Below are 24,647 nucleotides of genomic sequence, written 5' to 3'. Positions count from 1 at the left end.
TCTGTGCATTTGATATTCACTCCACCCTCAACTCCACTCAGTCAATTGTATTTACTGAGTGCTTCCTGTGTGGAGAGCACTGTTCTAAGCACTTGGGTGAGTACAATATTAAAGACATATTTCCTGCCCACAAGGAGCTTACAGTTTAGAGGGGGAGACAGACATTAATATAAATAAATTACAGAGATGTACATAAGTGCTGTGGGGCTAGAAGGGGGATTTATAAAGGGAGCAAGACAGGGCAACAGAGAAGGGAGTGGGAGAAGAGAAAAGAAGGGAGAAGGCTTAATCAGGGAAGGCCTCTTAGAGGAGATGTGCCTTTGCCTTCAATAAAGCTTTGAGGGCTGGGGGAGTAATTGTTGGATATGAGGTGGGAGGGAGTTCCAGGCCGGAGGCAGGACATGGGCAAGAACTTAGGTACATATCTTGAAATGATACATTATAAATTATTTATATTAAAGTCTGTCCCCCCATCTGGACTGTAAGCTCATTGTGGGAGGGGAATGTGTCTGCCAACTCTGTTGTACTGTACTCTTCCAAGCACTTAGTACAGTGCTCTGCACATAGTAAACGCTCAGTAAATACCACGAATGATGGTGAAGAGCCCTTCAAGACTATAAGCTCGTGGTGGGCAGAAAATGTGTCTGTTTATTGTTGTATTGTACTCTCCCAAGCACTTAGTACAGTGCTCTGCACAGAGTAAGCACTCAGTAAATACAACTGAATGAATGAATGGATTGTATGTCCTGTGGCCACAACCCTACCTCTACGGGATCAGAAACAATCAGTCCTCCAGCTCCCAATTAGTCTGTTTATTCAACCGCCTCCTGATAGCCAAAATGCCAGGAGCTGCTCAGGTGCAGCAGAGCAAGCCTACACAAGTCCCCGCCCCACCAGTTTCTCATTCATTTTGGCTTTGCGCAAAGATCAGGATCCAAAAGGGATTTTAATGAGTTGTTAATGATTTAAGTATTCAGGGTGATGTGCTTACAACGCAGACCTAAGGGCAAATCAGTCAGAAAAGGCGCCTTTTAGTGGCTAGGCCGGGACCAGGACTACATTTCACCAGGTGAAAGTGATAGCCCTTCCAACAGGTGAAGGGCAGCTTCCCACAGAGAATCCTTGAGCCAGATGTGATCATTAAGAGATCACATTATCCCATCTCCTGCCTCTAACTAAGGCTGCATTCTTTCCCATTGGCCTGGGAGTCAAAGGCCCTGAGTTCTAATCCCTTTCATTCATTCATTCAATAGTATTTATTGAGCGCTTATTATGTGCAGAGCACTGTACTAAGCGCTTGGAATGAACAAGTCGGCAACAGATAGAGACAGATCTGCCACACATCATTCATTCACTCATTCAATCGCATTTATTGAGTGCTTATTGTGTGCAGAGCACTGTACGAAGCACTTGGAAAGTACACTTCAGCAATAAAGAGAGACAGTCCCTGCCCACATGGGGCTTACAGTCTATTATGGGGAGCCAGACATCAAAACAACTGAACAGGCATCAATATAAATAAATAGAATCACAGATGATAACGATAGTATTTGTTAAGCGCTTACTATGTGCCAGGCACTGCTTTAAGTGCTGGGGTAGATACAAGGTAATCAGGTTTTCCCACATGGGACTCACAGCCTTAATCCCCATTTTACAGATGAGCTGACACACTGAGAAGTTGTGACTTGCCCAAAGTCACACAGCTGACAAGTGGCAGAGCTGGGATTAGAGCCCACAACCTCTGACTCCCAAGCCCGTGCTTTTTCCACTTAGTCACACTGCTTCTCATCAAAACAAGTAAGCAGGCATCAATATAAATAGAATTATAGATATATACATATATGCATAAGTGCTGCGGGGGGCAGGGGGAGAGCAGAGGGAGTGAGTCGAGGTTACATGGAAAGGATGGGGAGCTGAGAAAAAGGGGGGCTTAGTCTGGGAAGGTCTCTTGGAGGAAGTGTGCCTTCAGTAAGGCTTTGAAGGGGGGGGAAGGGTGATTGATTGGCGGATTTGAGGAAGGAGGGACCTCCACGCCAGAGATAGGACGTGGGCCAGTGTCGGCGGCAAGACAGAGGCACAGTGAGAAGGTTGGCACCAGAGGAGCAGAGTGTGCGGGCTGGGATGTAGAAGAAGAGAGCGAGGTGAGGTAAGAAGGGGCAAGGTGATGGAGAGCTTTGAAGCCAATAGTGAGGAGTTTTTGCTTGATATGGAGGTTGATAGGCAACCACTTGAGATTTTTGAGGCGGCGGGTGACATGCCCTGAATGTTTCTGTATAAAGATAATCTTCTGTGTGAGCCTGAGCACACTGTTTAACTTCCTTGTGCCTTAGTTCCCTCATCTGCAAAATGGGGATTCCAAACTTTTTCTCCCTCCACCTTAAGATTATGAGCTAGAATGTGGGACCTGTTTATCTTATATCTATCCCAGCACCTATTACAGTGCTTGGCACATAGCAGCGCTTAAATACCACACCTATTTTACTCTCATTAATACTACCACCACCCCAGAAAAAGCACTTCTAAGTGCTTGCCTTTTTTAGAAGTCTCTAAGGAAGGAGATTCTCCACAACCTCCTTGTGAAAAAGTTCCAAGATCTCACCATTCTTCTAGCTACACAATTCTTCCTAATTTTGATTCAATTCTCTCCACTCAACTGTGTTTTTTGGGTGCCTATCTATAATTTATTTAAAAATCTGTCATCCTCCAGACTGTGAGCTTAAGGGCAGGGAATGTGTCTGTCGATACTACTGTATTGTTCTCTCCCAAGTGCCTAGAATAGTGCCAAGCCCACAGTATGCGATCACTAAATACCTCTGATTGATTGTGTGCAGAGTCCCCTCTAGACTGTAAGCTCGTTGTGGGCAAGGAATATAACTGTTATACTGTACTCTCCCAAGTGCTTAGTATGGTGCTTCCCAGACTAAGCATTCAATAAATGATGGGTTGCAGAGCACTGTGCTAATCACTGGGGAAAGTACAGGGGATGGAGAAAACAAGATCTCTGCCCAGGAGGACCTTGCCATCTAACAAAGCAGACGAAATCATTTAAAGCTAGGAGGAAGTGTGTACTTGGATGAAACTAGTGCAGGATTCCTCCAGACTCTGAGGTATTTGTGGGGCAGGGAACAAGTCTATCAACTCTTTTGTGGTGTACTCTTCCCAGTGCTTAGTACAGTGCACACAGTAAGCACTCAAAGACAACTGATTGGTCGATTGAATCCAAAAAGATCTAGACAACCAGTATTATAAACTCGTTCTTTATAAGTGACCCTACAGCACCTGTTTTCTCCTAAACGCTGGCCTCTTCATTCTCAAGGACCCAAAAACCTACACAGAATTCAACCACTTCCTCAGGATATCACTGGATTAAGTAGTTCTTGCTGTCGATTCAGTTCAATCATATTTATTGAAAACTTACTGTGTACAAAGCCCTGTATTAAGTGCTTGGGAGAGTACACCAATGAACAGACACATTCCCTACCCACAATGAGCTTACAGTTGATTACCTCACCTACAGTGCTTAAACTTAACTGACCCCACCATGACCTTCCAATCACAAACTGACCCCACCATCACCTTCCAATCACACCCTCCAACCTCCAGTTAGCCCATCCCAGGCCTACCCTCCAACACCTCCCCCTCCCTACCCATTGCAGCATCCCCAGCCCTCTCCCCTGCCCCATACCTATTATCCTGCCCCAGCATCACCTTTCGTCACCCTCCTCCTGCACCAGTCCCTGTCAATTCACTCCCATCCAACCCCTCCTCACCCCTCACACCATCTCCTCCCCCAGAACCACCCCCCACAGCCTCAACCAAGTGTGCCTTGTGGAAGCCCCACTCCATCATGGGCAAGCTTCCCTTCAACCCTGATCTGTTCCTGACCCAGACACTCATCCTCCTCACCATCACTGTGCCTGGTTCTCTCCAGACCACACCATCTCTCCTGCTGCTCTCTCCGAAGGAGGCCTCATCTTCACCCACTCCCCCAGACACACTGGGAAAGGAGGTGTTCTCTTTCTCCTTGCACCCCAATGCCTCTTTGGCACCATTCCACCTCCCCCATTCCTTTCCTCGAAGTCCATATTCACCTCTATCTCCCACTCCAGATTCTAGTAACAGTCAACTTCCACCATCCCAGGTCCCACCTCCAACTTTTTTAACTATTTGATTCTCCTCTCCTTCTCCATCTCTCCACTGATCCTTGAGGACCTCAATATCCACATAGATGTTCCTGACAACCCTGCCACTGGCTGTTTTCTACCACTTATCAGCTCCACTGACCTCCTGCTCCACCCCACCTCACCCATTCACCGATTTGGACAGACACAAGCTCATCATCTCTACCCACTGCACAATCTCTACTCTCACCAACTCTGAAATCCCTCTAACTGCAACCTTTTCACCTGTCTTCTCTCCCTCACACCTCCTCCCTACAAATCTGTGCTGTTCCCCCACAGAGCCCTCTGATCTTTTGACCCCTGCCAATTTTCTCAAATCATCATGTGCCATTTAGCCTCCACACACAAACTACCTTCACTTGATAACCAAATTGACACACTCAACACCACCTTCTCTATTGAACTCAACTCATTCGCTCCCCGAAGTGATAGATTTGCTGATCTAGTACCATTCATTCATTCATTCATTCATTAGTATTTATTGAGCGCTTACTATGTGCAGAGCACTGTACTAAGCGCTTGGGATGAACAAGTCGGCAACAGATAGAGACAGTCCCTGCCGTTTGACGGGCTTACAGTCTAATCGGGGGAGACGGACAGACGAGAACAATGGCAATAGAGTCAAGGGGAAGAACATCTCGTAAAAACAATGGCAACTAAATAGAATCAAGGCGATGTACAATTCATTAACAAAATAAATAGGGTAACGAAAATATATACAGTTGAGCGGACGAGTACAGTGCTGTGGGGATGGGAAGGGAGAGGGGGAGGAGCAGAGGGAAAAGAGGAAAAAGAGGGTTAAGCTGCGGAGAGGAAAAGGGGGGATGGCAGAGGGAGTAGAGGGAGAAGAGGAGCTCAGTCTGGGAAGGCCTCTTGGAGGAGGTGAGTTTTAAGTAGGGTTTTGAAGAGGGAAAGAGAATCAGTTTGGCGGAGGTGAGGAGGGAGGGCGTTCCAGGACCGCGGGAGGACATGACCCGGGGGTCGACGGGGGGATGGGCGAGACCGAGGGACGGTGAGGAGGTGGGCGGCGGAGGAGCGGAGCGTGCGGGGTGGGTGGTAGAAAGAGAGAAGGGAGGAGAGGTAGGAAGGGGCAAGGTGATGGAGAGCCTCGAAGCCTAGAGTGAGGAGTTTTTGTTTGGAGCGGTGGTCGATAGGCAACCACTGGAGTTGTTTAAGAAGGGGAGTGACATGCCCAGATCGTTTCTGCAGGAAGATGAGCCGGGCAGCAGAGTGAAGAATAGACCGGAGCAGGGTGAGAGAGGAGGAAGGGAGGTCAGAGAGAAGGCTGACACAGTAGTCTACTAGCCAGGATATAACAAGAGCCCGTAACAGTAAGGTAGCCATTTGGGTGGAGAGGAAAGGGCGGATCTTGGCGATATCGTAGAGGTGAAACCGGCAGGTCTCGGTAACGGATAGGATGTGTGGGGTGAACGAGAGAGACGAGTCAAGGATGACACCGAGATTGCGGGCCCGAGAGACGGGAAGGATGGTCGTGCCATCCACGGTGATAGAGAAGTCTGGGAGAGGACCGGGTTTGGGAGGGAAGATGAGGAGCTCAGTCTTGCTCATGTTGAGTTTTAGGTGGCGGGCCGACATCCAGGTGGAGACGTCCTGGAGGCAGGAGGAGATGCGAGTAACCCACGGCCCTGGTTCATCTCCACAGTCCGTTTCCTTCGCTATCGTGCATGAGTCGCAGCTTGCTGCTGGTGGAAATCTAGACATCAGGCCGATTTCATCCACAAAAATTTTTATCTTTGCATGCTTTAACTCTGCCTGGCAAAATTATTTCCCCATCCTTACTGACATCCATGTCCTTTGCCAGTTGTTCCACACATTTCACTCCCTCCTCAAACCCCCTGCCACCCCCCATCCTTTGACCCCAGTGATCTGGCCACCTACTTCACTTGAAAAGAATTGACACCATTAAGTGTGAACTCCCTAAAATCTCTCCTGACCTATTCAGTCACTCCCCATTCTGGCCCCTTCTTCAACTCTCCCATTTTTTCTAGCAGTATCTCTAGAAGAGATCTCCTGCCTTCTCTCAAAATCCAGCCCCATCTGTGCATCAGACCATTCCTTCATACCTTATCAAAACACCTGCCCCTCCCTTTTTCTGTCCCTAACTGCCATCGTCAGCTGTTCGCTCTCCAGTGATTCTTCCCCACTGCTTTCAAACATGCCAACGTCTTCCCTATTCTTAAAAAAAAAAAAAAACCCTCCCTGGACCCCACGGCTCCCTCCCGCTATCGCCCTACCCATCTCCCTCCTACCATTCCCCTCCAAACTCGTTGAGTGAGTGGTCTACACCCGCTGTCTCAAGTTCCTCTCCTCTAATTCTCTCCTTGAGCCCCTTCAATCCGGCTTCCATCCCCTTCATTCCACAGAAAACCCCCTCTCAAAGGTCATGAATGATCTCCTTCTTGCCAAATCCAAGGGCCTCTATTCCATTTCAATTCTCCTTGACCTCTCAGCTGCCTTGGACACTGTCAACCATCCCCTTCTCCTGGAAACATTATCCAACATTATTCACTGACACTGTCCTCTCCTGATTCTCTTATCTCCTTGGCTGCTCATTCTTAGTCTCTTTTGTGGACTTCTCCTTCAACCCCCAACCCCCTGACTTTGGGTGTCCATCAGGGTTCAGTTCCCCTTGGGGAACTCATTTGCTCCCATGGTTTCAACTACCACCTCTGTGCAGATGATACCCAAATCCACATCTCCGGTCCTGATCTCTCTCCCTCTCTCCAGTCTCACATTTCCTCCTGACTTCAAGACATCTATACTGGATGTCCTCCCATCACCTCCAACTTAAAATGTCTAAAAGAGAATTCATTATCTTCCCACCCAAACCCAGTCTGCCCCGACTTTTCCATTACTGTACACGGCACCACCATCTTTCCTGTCTCACAAGCATGTCACCTTGGTGTTATCCTTGACTCCTCTCTCTCATTCTCATTCAACTCACATATAAAATCCATCACTAAACCCTGTCAGTTCCACTTTTGCTAAAATTCCACCCTTTCCTCTCCATCCAAACTGCTACCAAATTAATTCAATCACTTATCCTATCCCAGCTTCATTACTGCATCAGCTTCCTTGCTGACCCCCCAGCCTCCTGTCTCTCCCTACTCAAAACTATACTTCACACTGCTGTCCAGATCATTTTTCTAAATAAATGCCCAGGTTAAGTTTCCCCACTTTGCAAGAACCATTTCCACATCAAACAGAAACTCCTCACCATTAGTTTTAAAACAGTCACTTTGCCCCCTCCTACCTACCTCACTACTCTCCTTCTATAAAACCCAGCCATCACATACTTCACTCCTCTATCTAATGCTAACCTTCTCACTCTATCTCAACCTCATCTATCTCACTACTGACCTCTCACCCACATCCTGCCTCTGGCCTGGAATGCCCTCACTCCTCAAATCTTACAGTTACTCTCCCCCAGTTCAAAGCCTTATTGAAGGCACATCTCCAAGAAGCCTTCTCTGACTAAGCTCTTCTTTCTTCTTCTCCCACTCCCTTCTGCTTTGCCCTGACTTCTTCCCTTCATTTATTCCCCTTCCCAGCCCCAAAGCACTTGTGTACATATTTGTAATTTATTTATATTGTCTGTTTCCATCTCTAGATCCTACGTTTGTTGTGGGCAGGGAATGTGTCTGTTATACTGTACTCTCCCAAGCACTCAATACAGTGCCCTGCACACAGTAAACACTCCATAAATACAACTGACTGAGGATCCAGATTGAGTACTTAGGTTTTCTGGGGGGGCCAGATGTGAAATGTCACCCAGAGCCATGGGTTTGAGCTGGGGAAATCAAAGTCCAGCGTGTTAACAGCCAGTGAAGAGAAAGGGCTAGGAAATGTCTGACCCTGGAGCTGGCAAGGGTGGCAGCACTAATACAGGCTGTTCTTTTGTCCTACCCTTTTGGCAAGTAGCTTTGATTTTCTGCATCCAGGTTTATCAAGTTTCATTTTTCAGAACAGTAGTTCAGTGGCCCCAGGATAGACCAACGAAAGAATTTTGGAACAAGTTAGCCAGGTTTCTATCACCTGCTCCAGAGTTAGCAAAACAAACACCCTGCCCCAATATTTAGGTTGCTGGAAGAATGACGATCCTGGGTATTTTATTCAAACGGCTCTCTTTTCTGGCAAACTTTATGGCCACCAATTTATTCACCCTCTCCAAATTCTGGAGGAGCGGGGTGAAGTCTGAATATTTGTGACAGTGGCCCCAAGTTCTGCAGTTTGTGGGGGGAATCCAAATGAAGGTAGGAAAGGGGCCTCAATTTAAAACTTCATCCAGAGCCATGGATTCCCTGAGTCTGAGCTGGGGAAACAAATACCATAGTTATTATTAATTACAATACAACAGATTTGACAGACACATTCCCTGCCCACAATGAGCTTACAATCTAGAGGGGGAGATAGACAATAATATAAATAAATTACGGGCATATCCGTAAGTGCTGTGGGGCTGAGGATGGGTTGAATACAAAGGGTCCAAAGGGTACAGATCCAAAGTTGTGTTCTTGAGAAGCCTAACTTTTAATAAAGCTCATCCTACAACACACACACCAAGTCTGATGCCATGCATATGCACAAAACTGTTTCTTCTGATACCATATCACGCTGTATCCAGACAGACATGTCAGAAGAACAATCCCTAAAGCTGCCACAGTGTTCTATCCAAAACGTGTAACAAAAACATATGTTAAGGCAGAAATGCCTGAACACATTAATGCTTCTGCCAGGTCTATATCATTACTCCCTTAAATGGCAAATAAACTATTTAGCTGCTAGCCACAGGTTGTCTTCTGACCAAAAAGCCAACATTATTGGCATCATAGAGATGGAAATGGAAAAACGACCCCCAAAAAGCACAGGTTTATCACTGTATTTGGCTTCTGAACACCTGCATCTAGAATACTGGCTGCTGTTCTGGTTGCCACATTAGAGGAAAGTAAAGAGAGGGCTGAAAAACATGAACCAAGATGCTCAGAGGGATGAAGAGCCTTCAGATAGAGCACAGGCCTGGGAGTCAGAAGATCATGGGTTCTAATCCCAGCTCTGCCACTTGTCTGCTATGGGACCTTGGCCAAGTCACTTCACTTTTCTGTCCCTCAGTTACCTCATCTGTAAAATGGGGATTGAGACTGTGAGCCCCAAGTGGGACTGGGACTGTGTCCAACCCAATTTGCTTGTACCCACCCCATGCTTTCTCTCTCAGGATCGCACCCGAAGAGTTTCCAGTACTCTACCAGTCTCGGCTACGAGAAGGAGAGTCAAGCAGAGGCCTGTCCATTCCATTCCTAGCTTGGTCAGTGGCTAAGAGTGGAAGACAATCTCCTACAAGTCAAAACTCACCTGGGCAGCAGCGGCTAGGGAGAGAGTCAAGGGCGGGGACTCAAATTTACTGCGTGGAAAAAGGCAACGGTAAACCAATTCTGGATTTTCACCAAGAAAACTCTATGGATGTACTACCACAACGACTGCAGATGGAAGTGTGTTTTGGGAGAAATGCATCCTGGAGTCGCTATGGAGACGACTCGACAGCATAAGACAAGACAAGACCCCAGGGCTAAGTGTTTAACAAATACAATATTAAATAAGATTATGACACCTGAATCCAGAAAGACAGTCTGAGAGGGTGCTTGAAATTTACAAGTGGTAGGTTCAAAACAAACTAACAGAAGCATTTTTTTCCACATGGTGAATGAAGGTGGGGGCAAGGAAAGGTGAGGGAAACATATGGGATCCTTTACCACCAGAAGCTGTGAAAGCTAAAAATACCAGTAGGCTCAAGAAAAGTTTGAATGAATTCATGGGCAAGTTCATAATAAAAGTTATAGAGAGAAATTTGTACTCAAAGAAAAAGTTAAGGATGTTAGATGAAGTTACCCGAATCAGGATGCCTATCAACAAAGTCAATCATCATTAAGATCTGCCAACTGGCAGTTGCCACAATCAGGGACTGAATGGACCAGTATTCTAGCCCAGTAAAGGCATTTCTTATGTCACTGCCAATGAGAATGTTTTGTTTTAAAGGGAGAAAAATTCTGGACACCTCCTCTGCACTGTTAGATCAACATGCATTTGGGTGGAGCAAGACAATGGGAATAGACTGTGGTTTACTAAGAACTGGCAAAGTTGTTTCAAAATAGCTTAGGAATAATCAATTTGGGAACCACTTTAACAAACAGCTTCAAGGCAATGGATGAGTTCGCAATGGGGATGTATATTTCTCCAAAAAGTTATTTTCACTGGTAAAAATCCATTTTTAACCCGACTTTTTATGGGAAAAACCTAATGATAATAATTGTGAGCTTTGTTAAGTAGTTGCTATGTGCCAAACCCTGTACTAAGTGCTGGAGTTGACACCCCAGGTGGGACAGGAGTTGGGTTAATCCAACATGATTAACTTGTATCTACCCCAGTGCTTGGCACATAGTAAGTGCTTAAAAAGTACCATAAAAAAAAAAAGCCTAAAAATGTTTTTTTCAACTTCAACTTAACAGTTTCTGGCCTTTCCATGTAAATGGTGACAGAAAGTCTAAAATGCAAATCCCCTTTTCACTGATATCTAAGAAACACACAGATTTAGAAATTTGTTTTGGGTTTGGTTTTATTTTGGGGTTGTTTTTTTAAATTCAACATTGGTTTTGCCCCATCAGGCACTGCCAAAGATATAATGTAGTTAACACCACTGACAGCTTGTTCGGCTGCTTAGGGAAAACTACGCTCTTGGCAAAACATTTTCCTTTGTGCTCAGAGAGCCTTCCTAAGTGAGTTCAAATGGGTTTCCACATCACTTAGTATAATGATAGTTTTACTTGACGGTCTTAACTTCCCTCTCTGATACCATGCATGGGTGACAACCACAAAGTGCCAAACAAATAAAGCTGAAAGCAAGAGAATAAAATGAATCCTTCTTTAGTAAGTCTGGTACTCATTAAACCTGCTCAACAACTTCTTGTCCCCTATCTGGCTTTAAGCAAGTGGAAAGAGCATGGACCCAGGAGTCAGAGGACGTGGGTTCTAATCCCAGTTCTGCTGCTTGATTGCATTCATTCATTCAATCATTCATTCAATTGTATTTATTGAGCACTTACTGTGTGCAGAGCACTGTACTAAGTACTTGGGAGAGTAAAATACAACAGTCCCTACCCACAATGAGCTTACAGTCTAGAGTTATGTGACCCTGGGCAATGAGTTTATAGTATTTGAGTGCTTACTGTGTGCAGAGCACTGAATTAAGTGCTTGGAAGAGTACAAGTTAACAGACACATTCCCCACCCATAATGAGCTTAGAGTCTAGAGTTGTTACACCTTCGGCAAGTCACTTAACTTCTCTGTGCCTCGGTTACCTTATCTGGAAAATGGGGATTATTAATAATAGTAATGATAATGATGGTATTTGTTAAGCACTTACTATGTGCCAAGCACTAAGTGCTGGAGCAGATACAAGGTAATCAGGTTGTCCCACTTGGGGCTCACAGTACTAATCTCCCTTATATAGATGAGGTAAATGAGGCACAGAGAAGTTAAGTGACTTGCTCAAAGTCACACATCTGATAGGTGGCACAGCTGAGATTAGAACCCATGACCTCTGTCTCCCAAGCCCGTGCTCTTTCCACTAAGCCACGCTGCTTCTCTAAGACTGTGAGCCCCACAAAGGCCATGGACTGTTTTCAACTCGATTAATACCACTTATTTAAATAAAACCCTCCCTTCTCTTGGTCCCCCAACCACTAAACCCCACAATCCAGTCCGCTCTCCCATCTCCAAATCCAAGTGTCAATATCAAACCCAGGTCACCCCATAAATATATGCCAATTCCACCACTAAAAATTGTCTGTAAATATTAAATTAGAAGCAAATCAGACACTCTATCCTCAGGCTTTAAAAGAAATCCACTGTCACATTCTACTAACAAAAGCTATCTCCACTACTTTAGCTGCCCTCCCTCTCTCTTTGATGATAATGATGGAGTCTCAATCATTCAATTGTATTTACTGAGCACTTACTGTGTGCAGAGCACTGTACTAAGTGCTTGGGAAGTACAATTCAGCAACAAATAGAAACAAACCCTGCCCATAATGGGCTCACAGTCTCCTGTTAAGAGCAAAGGATGAGCCTTCAACTAATACTTCGGGACCAAGGACCTGTGCAAAGGATTTGAATACAGTGCCAATGCTTAGCACAGTACCAGTTGTATTACACTGTAAGCTCCCCCTCTAATAACAGTAATAATTATAATTACAGTATTTAAGCACTTACTAAGTGCCAGTTACTTTACTAAGCTCCAGGGGAATGCACGTAAATAGGATTGGACACAGTCCCTTGTCCCCCATGTGGCTCACAATCTCAATCCCCATTTTACAGATGAGGTAACCGAGGCCCCAAGAAGTGAAGTGACTTGCCCAAGGTCACACAGCAGACAAGTGGAGGAGTTGGGATTAGAACCCATGACCTTCTGATGCCCAGGCTCGTGCTCTATCTACTATGCCATGCTGCTTCTCATCTAGACTGCCAGCTCGTTGTGGGCAGGGAATGTGTCATATTGTACACTCCCAAGAGCTTAGTACAGTGCTCTGTACACATTAAGAGCTCAATAAATATGAATGACTGACTGACTTGTGCTCTCTCTTTCCCGCTAGACCCGCTCCCCCGGGGTGAAGAGTGCAACAAGCAGTAGTATGACAAGGGCACTGCAAATTGCGATATACAAGCCAGGTTTTGTTTTTTAACATGCAGAATCCATTTAAGGCCAAGGCAACCACAAAACTGTGTCGGTGCCGTGCCGAAGCACCATTACCCAAAGGTTAACTCATCAGCCGCTGAATCTTTGCCACCCACGTTGGTGAGCTACTTTTCAGGACTCCTGCTGAACCTATCGTGCAGAATCCTTTGAGTTCAAAACACTCACCACTGAAGCCAGAGCCCCAGCAAGCAGCGCTGGGACTCACTCAGGTCTCCAAATCTCTACAGTTGCACTCTTTCCACTAGACCAACAGCAGTGCCCACTTACCTTTAAGTCTTTAATTGTGGTATTTTTACGCACTTACTATATGTCAAGCCCTGTAGTAAGCGCTGGGGTAAATAGAAGGTTACCAGGTCCTGTGGGACTCATACACTAAGAAAAAGGGAGAACGGATATTGAATCCCCATTCTGCAGATGAGGGAACTAAAGCACAGAGAAAGTATGTGACTTGTCCAACGTCACACAGCCGGTAAATGGCAGAGCCAGGATTAAAACCCGGGTCAGTCCATCATATCAACCCTATTGACTGAGTGGATCCACTGACTTCCCAGCCCTGTGTCTTTCCATTACGCCATGCTGTTTCTTATCACCCAATCAATGGTATTTATTGAGCATTTATTGTGTGTGGAGCACTGTACTAAGTACTTGGGAGAATACAATATAACAAAGTTGAGTTGGGTTCCCTGCCCACAATGAGTGTACTGTCTAAAAGGCTTGTAAACTTATGCATTTGGGTATAATAATAATAATGTTGGTATTTGTTAAGCGCTTACTATGTGCAGAGCACTGTTCTAAGTGCTGGGGTAAACACAGGGGAATCAGGTTGTCCCACGTGGGGCTCACAGTCTTAATCACCATTTTACAGATGAGGGAACTGAGGCACAGAGAAGTGAAGTGACTTGCCCACAGTCACACAATTCTGACTTTTTAAGCTTCATGCCAGAGGCCCCAAAAACAAGAAGGAGAAAAAGGAGAAGGAGATGAAGCTAAATCAAGATGACGACAACAAAGAGAACAGTCTCCCACATCTTTCAGCATAACCTCAGGGAACAGAGAGGGAGTTTTATCAGAAGTATGCTTAACTCAATACATGTTTTTCCTCCCTATAGGGGAGGGGGGTGAGGGAGAGAATGTAATATTATTCATCCTTAGAACACATAATCTACTTTAAGCGAGAACATTTCTGAAACTGAAAGGGGGAGCAAGCGAGGTCAGTGTAGCATTTCACATAGGACATCTTCAAGCTTTTCCACCAGCTGTCTGTCCTGCTGTAACTTTTCAACATCTCTCACCCACCTTCAGGAGAAGAAAAAAAAACTGGTAGGAAAGGAAGGTGGAGTGAAGTGAAGAAAAGGTAAAGTCGTGATTCAAATCCAGGGCTCCTGCCTTTTTTTTAAAATGGTATTTAAGTGCTTATTATATGCCAGGCACTGTACTAAGCACTGGGATGGATACAGGCTAAACAGGTTGGACACAGTCCACGTCTCACGTGGGGCTCACAGTCCTAAACTCCATTTTGCAGATGAGTTAACGAGGCACAGAAAAATGAAGTGACTTGCTCAAGCTCACAGAGCCGGGACTAGAACCCAGGTCCTCTGACTTCCAGGCCCATGCTCTTTCTTCTAGGCCACACTGCTACCGTTGAATCATCTAGCAGCACTGTTTCCCGTCATTTACATGACCCTTAGAGTGGGTACATCTCTTTAGCTATTTGTTCCTCTGTATGCAATCTGTGGAATTGAGATCAAATTTCCCTTGTGGTGAAAATCACTAAGACCCTATAAAAAGAAAGGGCAGAGCAAGAGGAACAAAGAGAACAAGGAAGCAAGAGAAGCAGCATGACCTGGCAAAAAAAGCACGGGCCTAAGAATCGGAAGAGCTGGGATCTAATTCCAGCTCTGCCACTCACCTGCTGTGTGACCTTGGGCAAATCACTTCTCTGTGCCTCAGTTCCCTCATCTGCAAAATGGGGATTCAATACCTGTTCTCCCACCTATTTAGGCTGTGAGCCCCATGTGGGGCCTGATGATCACCTATCTCCCCCAGCCCTTAGTAATAATAATAATAATGATGATGAAGGTATTTGTTAATAATAATAATAATAATAAAGTTGGTATTTGTTAAGTGCTATGTGCAGAGCACTGTTCTAAGAGCTGGCGTAGATACAGGGTAATCAGGTTGTCCCACGTGAGGCTCAAAGTCTTCATCCCCATTTTACAGATGAGGAAACTGAGCCACAGAGAAGTGAAGTGACTTGCACAAAGTCATACAGCAGACAAGTGGCGGAGCTGGGATTAGAACCCATGACCTCTGACTCCCAAGCCCGTGATCTTTCCACTAAGCCACTGCTTCTCTACAGCAATGAGTACAGTCCTTGGCACATAGTAAGTGTTTAACACATACCACAACTCTTATTAAGTTGCAGCAGAAGAGAGTTAGGTTAGACTGAATCTGCATATTAGGGAATCTCTTTCTCTAGAGATTTCCAAGAAAGGGGTAGACAGTCGTCTTTGTCTTGGATGGTCTAGATGACCTCTCAAGACTCCAACTCTGTTCTAGTCATTCTTCAACCTGTTCTGCTGGGGGCAGTGGGAGTCCACTCAATCATATTTACATTTATTGAGCATTTACTCTGTGCAGATCACTATACTAAGCACTTGGGAGAGTACAACAGGCATTCCCTGCCCACAGTGAGTTTACGGTTTATGAGAAGCAGTGTGGCTTAGTGGAAAGACCACAGGCCTAGGAGTCAGAGGATGTGGGTTCTAATCCCAACTCCGCCACTTGTCTGATGTGTGACCTTGGGCAAGCCACTTAACTTCTCTGTGCCTCAGTTACCTCATCTGTAAAATGGGGATTAAGATTGTGAGCCCTATGTGGGACAACCTGATTACCTTATATCTACCCCAGCACTTAGAACAGTGCTTGGCACATAGTAAGCACTTAAATACCATAATTATCATCACCATTGTATTTATTCATGTAAATGAATAGTTTGTCACTCCCATTCTCCAAACACAAGAAAGTACAAGTAGATTTGCTGCTCGTGTTATTGGGTCATTTTTCAAATTCTTCCTAAGTTACATAGCACGGTCTTATCTGTAGTCTCCATAAGCCACATATTCCTCCCTTCATATCATGCCCACTGCTATGCCTCCAGAACACAAGTATCATTTCCAAATAATTCCAGCTCTCATAAACATGGGATCATTTTACATTTAGGTTTGCAAGAATGGAGTTCCCTCCCCTGCCCCCCCCCCCCCCAATCCCTACCCACCCCTTGGAGTGGTGGCAGGAGGGAGGGATGGAGGGTTAAAAACACCAGGTTTCTCTGTTCACACAATGATTAACTCTTCTGCTGCTGGATCTGGCTGGTATTTCTGAAGAGACAGCTCTCTCCCTAACCACAGAGGGGAAAAAAAAGCGCATTTGCTCATGGAAGGAAAATAACTGGTCTGAGCCAGTTTGGTGCCTTTAAGTTAAGACTGCTCTTTAGTTTTGGGATGCTCTGAGTTGGGTGCCTTAAACTTGCATAAAAAATGATGTTTGCTGGCCTAAAAATATCCAAAACAAGAACTTCATTAATCAAGTTAGCAGATATAATCTACGCAAAATGCTTCAGTGCTCCGTTTGAAACTGCTGACAACAGCAGAGCCAAGATAACTTACATCACCACAAATCACTGAATAAATACAGAGATCAGGAGATAAGGCACAATTATTAAGAGACTAAAACAAAGCCTCTTAATATATGCATTTTAAGATTAAACCTTCAATAAAAGTGGTAGAATTAGGAACAAGAAATAGCCCTGTCCTGATTTGTCCTTCCCCCAGTATAACAACAAGACTAAATTTGCAGAGGGCTTTTTTTTAAAAAATGATGAGTTCAGATATCACTCACATGTATCTGGATAATTCGTCTGTCAATGTGTCAGGGAAAGAAAGGGATTATGCTCACATTCTACAGATGAATTCCGTAATTCGGTGGTACTGTATTCTCCCAAGTACCTAGTACAGTGCTCTGCACATAGTAAGCACTCAATAAATACCACTGACTGATGAAAAAACTAGTTCAGGAGAGTTAGGTCATTTGCTCCACAGCAGACAACTCATCACACTGGACAGCAGCATGGCCTTGTCGATCAGAAGGACCTGGGTTCTAATCCCAGTTCCACCACATAACTGCTGTGTGACCTTGGGCAAGTCAGTTTACTTCTCTGGGCCTTAGTTACCTCATGTTAAAATGGGGATTAAGATTTTTGAGCCCCATGGGGGACAGGGGCTGTGTCCAACCTGATTTGCTTGTACCCACCCCGCACTTAGTACACTGCTTAGCACTGTGTAAGTGCTTACCACAATTATTATTATTATAAATTGGAATGACTTTTATACTACTTCCAGACAGACTGGAAGACACTACTTACAGTGCCCCAGTGCTTAGTATAGTGCCTGGCACATACTAAGCACTTAATTGCTATTAATTAATATTATTATAATTATTACTAGGGCCTTGCTAGAGCTAGAAATTCAAGGTTTGGTCTAGTCCAAACCATCCAAGGTGTCCTATTAAGCCCCAGTCTCAGCCAAACTCTGGAAGAGCAGATCTAAACCAAGCCCAATACCTGACAGGCCATGCCTCCCCTAGGGGGAGAGGGAGAAAGTTAAGGCAGAAAGAGAGAAGCAGAGTGGCCTAGTGGGTACAGCACAGACCTGGGACTCAGAAGGACCCAGGTTCTAATCCTTGACTGCTGTGAAGCCTTGGGCAAGTCACTTGATTTTCTTGGGCCTCAGTTATCTCATCTCTAAAACTCATAGACTATGAGTCCCAGGTGGGATGGGATCTCTGTTCCACCTGAGTAAGCCCTGGGGTAGATACAAGCTACAGTGTCTGGCACAGAGTAAACGCTTAAATACTATATAAAAAAAAATCCTGGAAAATGTGTAGGGCCCTTCACATTGGTGCAGGGATACCCATGCCACACTTGAGATTCGTGGTCTTCCCCCTCACAAAAAATATTCCTTTTCTTTTAGATGTCTATTACTAAACCTAAGTACTGTCCAATCCTTTGTGGTGATCCCAAGGGATCCTTGGCATAATTCACAAAATGACCCTTGAGTGGTTGACCTGAGAAAACAAAACTGGAATCTGCAAACACACGAACTGCAGAAATTCCTCACTCAGTCCCTCCAAAAGAATACAGTCATGCAACTATTTGCAGGACAGAATTTTGTGTTGAATCATGGCCTCCTGAATCTCATACACAGGATGAAACAGCAGTCCAAATTTAATGTACTTCTGCTGATTCCTAAAAGTGGGGTGACTCAAGCAGACAGCCTAGCAGTACCTCAAGATGATATCATCCTGCTTTTCTTCATGTGTCTACAATTCTGCCTAGGGGTCAATCATGAACCAGATCTCAGCCTCAGTTTCTCTAGCTGCAAAATGGATTTCACTTTCATTTTTCTAAAAGGGGGCTGATGCCTGGTTTCATGTAAAATGCTCTGAGGGAAAAGTAGTAAGCTCAACATTGGCAAAGTACCAGAGGTTGTTGGGAAAGTAAGCAGAGGGGAAGCTAAGCTTTTTGGAAGAATCATTAACTCTTAGAGGCCACGTTGTGATATCACGTAGGGCAAGGTATTTCTTCCCCATACCTCCATCCCCAAACTGCAGGAGGTGGAAAGTATCAATCCTTATGTGGTATTTATTTTGATTTATTGTGCGCAGAGCACTGTACTAAGCACTTGGAAGAATACAATAAAACAGAGTGGGTGGACACGTTCCCTTCCCACAAGGAGTTCGCAGCCTAAAGCAGTCAAAGATCACCTCCTGTGCCTTCGGTAGGAGGGGCCACTGATGGCATTCATGGGTAACAGATGCCCTGTTAGTCACACCAGAAAGTGGCAGGTCTACATTCTGTGCATCACACGATGAAACAGGATATAGGCATATAGAACTATTAGACTGTATCAATCTGATTAGCTTCTATCTACCCCAGTGCTTAGTACTGAGCCTGGCACATAGTTAGCGCTTAAATACCATTAAAAAAAAAACCCTATTGTGGAAATACACAAAACTTAGAACGCTCAGATTAGGGTCATCTCTTAACACCGTCCCACATTCCACAGATATTGCAATCTCCTCATGGGTCCCTGGAAATACGGACACTGTTTCTGAGTAATGGAACTCGGTGGCAGGGGCCAAGGAGGACAAAGTCTGGTCAGAAGTCTTCCTTCTGCTTTATTTTCATTTATATGTAATTTATTTATATTAATGTCTGTCTCCCCCTCCAGACTGTAAGCTCATTGTGGGCAGGGAACTTGGCTACCAACTCTTTTGAATTGTACTCTCCAAGCACTTAGGGCTGTACATACAGTAAGCACACAATAAATACCATCAACTGATTGATACCAAAGTACCAGACAAAAATGTATTCAATGCCAAATCAGTATGGACAGGGTCAGTCCAGCTGTAAACTGGATGGACTGGTATAAACTGATGGCTACTCTGATCTTCGGGGTATTCTATCAATAAGATCAACTGTATTTATTGAGCATTTACTGTGTGCAGAGCACTGTACTAAGCACTTGGGAGAATACAATATAGCAGAATTGACAGACCCGCTCCCTGCCAACAGGGAGCTTACACGGCCTAAATCAAAAGAAACCCTGGGCTCATAATGTGCAATGTTAATAAGCCTGGGAAAGGCTTAATTAACCTGTGGTGAAATTAAACATGGTGGTACCCCCACTTTCTTGGGTACTTTCCAGGAAGGTGGGGGACCAGTGAGGGACAGCCACAGTTAGGTACCCCCGATTTAATGAAATGGGGTCTCTGCATTAAGAGTTCATTGCACTATGATTTCACGTTTACCCGAAACATTTCCAGAAGTGACCGACTTACCCTCCTGGCAGAATCTAGCCCAACATTTCCCCATAAAGAATAAAGTGAAGGACCGTCCTTCCAGGACTCCATATTGAAGAAGTAGATGCCGATGGTTTAGAAATCAAGTACATTTCTGTAACATATTCCACGCCACACCAAGCCAGCCTGTGTTCTTTTCGGATGGTTGCTATGTCCTTTGTTTTGTGTGATTTGTTTTTATGGAAAACATGGGGCAGCCTTCCCAGCCATATCCAAGGAGGTCATCTTGTCCAGTAAGTCACACCACAATGGAATTTCAAAGCAAGGAGGCCGGAATCTGTAAGGCATAGGCAGGATCACGCTTCGGCTCTCCTGGGACCTTTCTGGTCACCGGCCCACTGCTTTGTGCATTTTTAGAAGAAAAGGAAAGGCACCTCTGCTTTTCTGCGGGCAATGACATACCAAAATAACCACAGAAAGCCAGGATCCTCCTTGCCCAGCTGTCTTTCCTTTCTCCAAAAATATGTACATTTCAAGTTCAAAACCATTGATTCTCAATGAATAATTTAGAACCAAGACCACTTAGTACAAAATGATTTGGAAAAGCACACACACGGAAGAATTTTCCTACTTTGCAATTTGGGCAGCTTTCTTTCTAAACACCACAGAATAATGCAGTTGCTTCTAATTATGCATGTGTTGCCTTCATCCCCTTGCTTATGAGAGACAGAAACACAGCCACAAAATACTTTAACTCAAGGCCAAAATGAGTATCATTTCACATTCAGAAGATATGCACAAGAAGATAGATAAATTCCAAACAAATGTGTTTTGCCCAAACTACAGAAAGCTTTGAAGATTTTTTTAAAATCTCCCGGGAACATGACATTAATATTTTCTCTTGCTTTCCAGAAGGACGGGAAAGTGTCAGGTTGTTTGATCATCTCTTGAGCTTAGCTCTGGAATATCTCAGAATCTTGGAGACTTAGCAGAAAATGAGCTTCCCTACTCTTGATAAAGTGGGGGGGGGGGGGGGGGGGAGGGGAAATTAACCAACCAAGGCTCCCCTCCCTTCTTGCTATTTCAACAACTCAGATAACATCAGCTGACCAGAGACAAGACAGGAGAAGGAAACAAACCAGCATTCAAAGTAACATTCATTAGTAACATTAGCAACATTCAAAGCAGATTTCCCACTCAGAACCCCCTTCTGACATCGAGCTCCTTATCTGGCCCCTTGAGAAAAAGTTCAAAGCTTCAGGTTTAGAACAATCAAGGCTGTAGGAAAACAGATAACTTCTCAAACAAAAGAAGGCAATTTTCTTTCTACAGGAGCAACAGTGGAGACACAGTCATTAACTGTTACTAGCCAGTCCTCTCCATCAAGATTATTATAGAGTTAGTTGATCTACGGTGAAATTCTCTAATGATCAAGGGATGTGTAACTGAAAAGGCTAAAGTGGGATTCACTGCCCTGGCCAGAGTGTGCATCCAAAGGGGTGTCCCTTGCTGTGTTATTTTTGATGACTGCAGTACCTATGTTTTCTCTTCTGCCTCCTTGTCTCTCCTTCCTTAAGAAGTTTCACCCAAGTACTCAGCCGTTGAATGTAGAAGGGCTCAACTGCGTGCACAACTCACACATCAAATGGCATAAAAAAAATTTTCTAGTGCTGAGTATATGCCAGGAACTTCACAAAGCAATGGGGTAGATACAAGCTATTCATGTTGGACACATGGGGCTCACATTATTAATCCCCGGGGATTGTCTCTATCCATTGCCGAATTGTACATTCCAAGCGCTTAGTACAGTGCTTTGTACATAGTAAGCACTTAATAAATATGATTGAATGAATGAATATAAGGTAAGTGAGGTACAAAGAAGTGACTTGCCCAAGGTCAGAAACCAGGTCCTTCCTAGGCCCACGCTAGGCAGTTTGCTTCTTAATTTGCCAGACTAAATTGAAGGCTTAGAGATCATCCAATTGTCCTTGGAGCTGTGGAGTCTAGACCTACTCAGATACCACAACCTACTTGCTGTGTTCTACTTAACATCAAATGGCAAGATAGGATCACAAACAGTGAGGTCCAGAAACAGTCACCAAAACAATAACCTTCACACTACATCTTCCCTCAGCTGCTCAAATGAAGAGAATGAATGGCAGCAGGATACTCAAACAAGTCCAGAAGCAGCATGGCCTAGAGAAAAGAGCCCAGGACTGGGAATCAGAGGACCTGGGTTCAAATCCAGACTCTAATACATGTCTGCTGTGTGACCTCAGGCAAATCACTTCATTTCTCTGTGCCTGCTACCTGATCTGTAAAATGGGGATTAAGACTGTGAGTCCTTTGTGGGACAAGGCCTGTGTCCAACCTGATTATGTTGTGTCTACCCCAACACTTAGTACAATGCTTGGCACATAGAAAGTGCTTAATACCATAACAAATCCACTCCGTGTCAACTAAAAAACAGGAGATCCTTTGGGAAACAGAAGTAGAAGACTATTACCTGGCATATGATTAGAAATGAGGTGACTGCTTAGAATAGAAGTTTTGGGAAGACTGTGACCCCAAAAGGGAGAGATGAAACTGGGGCCCAATGCCACCCTGATTATTAAATGCAATGGGGAGAAGAGGAGGGTGGGGGTGGGGGGAGTCATTACATGCACACGCCTAGAAAGTTCTCACTGTCCACAGCAGAATCATCTTCAAGCCCAAAGGATAGTACACATACATATAACTGGTTTATCAAGCTTCCCAACTGTCAATAAATGCAAACCGAGGGCTGACACCCAAGGTCAACTGAACAATTTAAAGAAAAAAGAAGTGTCAAAAGGAGTTTCTCAGAAACTACAAATTGTTTATTACCAGCAGATACATGTACATTGGTCTCTCTGAAAAATGTCATAATCCTTTCCTAATGAGACCCGATAGCTCAATGAGGGCAGGGAACACGTCTACCAACTCTGTTATATTGTTCTCTCCCAAGCGCTTAAGACAGCGCTCTGCACACAAGTAAGCGTGCGGTAAATCAATCATTGGTATTTACTGAGTGCTGTGTACAAAGCACTGTATTAAGCACTTGGGAGAGTACACTAAACAATATGAAACAGATAGATAGATTCCCTGTCCACAGTGAACTACGAATCATTAAGCAGTGCACTTTCTTTCCCAAGAAGGAAAATCTCTCTTCAGCAAAGGGAGCCCAGTAAGTCAAGCTGGTCACATACTGATGATCCCAGACTACCACTGCTGCCAGAATTGAACACGAAATGAGTTCCCAGACTTCTAGATTGTGAACTTGTTGTGGGCAGGGATCGTTTCTCTTTATTGCTACACTGTACTTTCCCAAGTGCTTAGTACAGTGCCCTGCACATTGTAAGTGCCCAATAAATACGATTGAATGAATGAATGAATAAATGAATGAATACCAGGTCAAGCTCGAGCAGGGAGGTAGGGCGGAAAGGCAGGGAGGGGTCACCAGAATGAAAAGGAATTCAATTCTTTAAAGAAGCTAAACCGAAAAATTTTGTAACCAGGGTTTGGCTACTCTGAACTTGGTGCAACAAGACGAACAACCAAGCTTCCCCAAAGCCAAAGAGTCTTTTTTCATTCCTCAGCAAAATGCCTTAATATGGAAAAGGCCCTGGCGTTTTCCTTGCTCAATTGCCGGGCAGAGCTCCCTCCTGTCTCCACCTTAAAGTTCCTGGTCTTTCGATTGGCCAATGATCTCATTTTAACCCAAGAGAAATCTGCCTTATTGCAGAGAAAGACTCTTTTCCCTAAGAGAGGGAAGAACTGCCTTTCAATCACCTCGTGGCAAGACAGCATCAACCCGCATCCGCTCCTCAATTCTAGCAAGATGTTTTAGTACCGCTTTACATAAACTGATTATATTTAAAGCTCTCTTGGGGGAGAGGGGGCTGGGGAGAAGAGGAGAAGGCAGTGTCGGCAGTCTCGGGCAGATAGCCACAAGTCTCCTCCTCCCCCAATTTAATTTGATCAAACCTAAGCACTCAGCACCAGATATTGTACATCACCCAAAAGGCAAGCATAGCACGTTTGGGATTCTCTGTTTCATCTCCAGCTCCGACAAGGGCATCTTGAAAGGGTTAAACTAATGCGGCCAAGAGGAATGAGCTTATACTATCCAAATGCTCCAGATAAAAGCTCAGAGTTTCACTTCTCAACACTGCAGAAGGCTGTTCTGCCATAGTGCTTGGGGTGGGGGGGGGGGGGGAGGGAAAAGACAAACCCTCAATGTTCTCAGGAAAGAGAATTTGACTTCTAGGCACACAGTGCAACTCTGTTTCAGACATACTTCTACAAGAATATTTGCATTAACTGTCAATCATGAGCTTTCTGGGAGACTATAAAAACTTTGGGTATGGCTGGGAGGACCCCGTAAAAAGAAAGGACAATGGCTGGTCCTAAATCACATTCACATGAACTCACCTAGTACCACTGTCGGTGACACTCCAACAGCACAAATCCCAGCACAGGGAAACACCCTGAAAGCCAAGAGGCTCTGTGGCATGTCCGTGGTATTTGGAATCACCAGACCCGGAGGCCTGAACACGCTAAAGGCATCTCAACACCCACAAGCCAGAAACAATGCCCTTCGTCTTCTAAAAGAAGGCAGCCAGCCAGTCTTGACTCAGAGAGAACCCCTGGCAAAACCGCAAAGGGGCTGGGGGTCGGAGCCACCTCCTCAGAGGCGACACCTACTCCTGTCGTGGAGACCCGAGGCGTGTGATTGTGGGAGACAGGGAGAACCATAGGAGAGTCAATCAATCGTATTCATTGAGCGCTTATTGTGTGCAGAGCACAGCAACAATAAT

At 44.8% G+C, this 24,647-nt stretch overlaps 1 protein-coding gene across 4 annotated transcripts in view; it reads right to left on the bottom strand.

The window, feature by feature from the left end:
• SRGAP2 (SLIT-ROBO Rho GTPase activating protein 2) overlaps positions 1-24,647 on the bottom strand; it is a 278,328-nt gene that overhangs the window by 250,360 nt on the left and 3,321 nt on the right. The window lies entirely within an intron of this gene.

Source organism: Ornithorhynchus anatinus, chromosome 7, assembly GCF_004115215.2.
Source record: "Ornithorhynchus anatinus isolate Pmale09 chromosome 7, mOrnAna1.pri.v4, whole genome shotgun sequence".
NCBI lineage: Eukaryota > Metazoa > Chordata > Mammalia > Monotremata > Ornithorhynchidae > Ornithorhynchus > Ornithorhynchus anatinus.
This window is presented reverse-complemented; position numbering and strand designations above follow the sequence as displayed.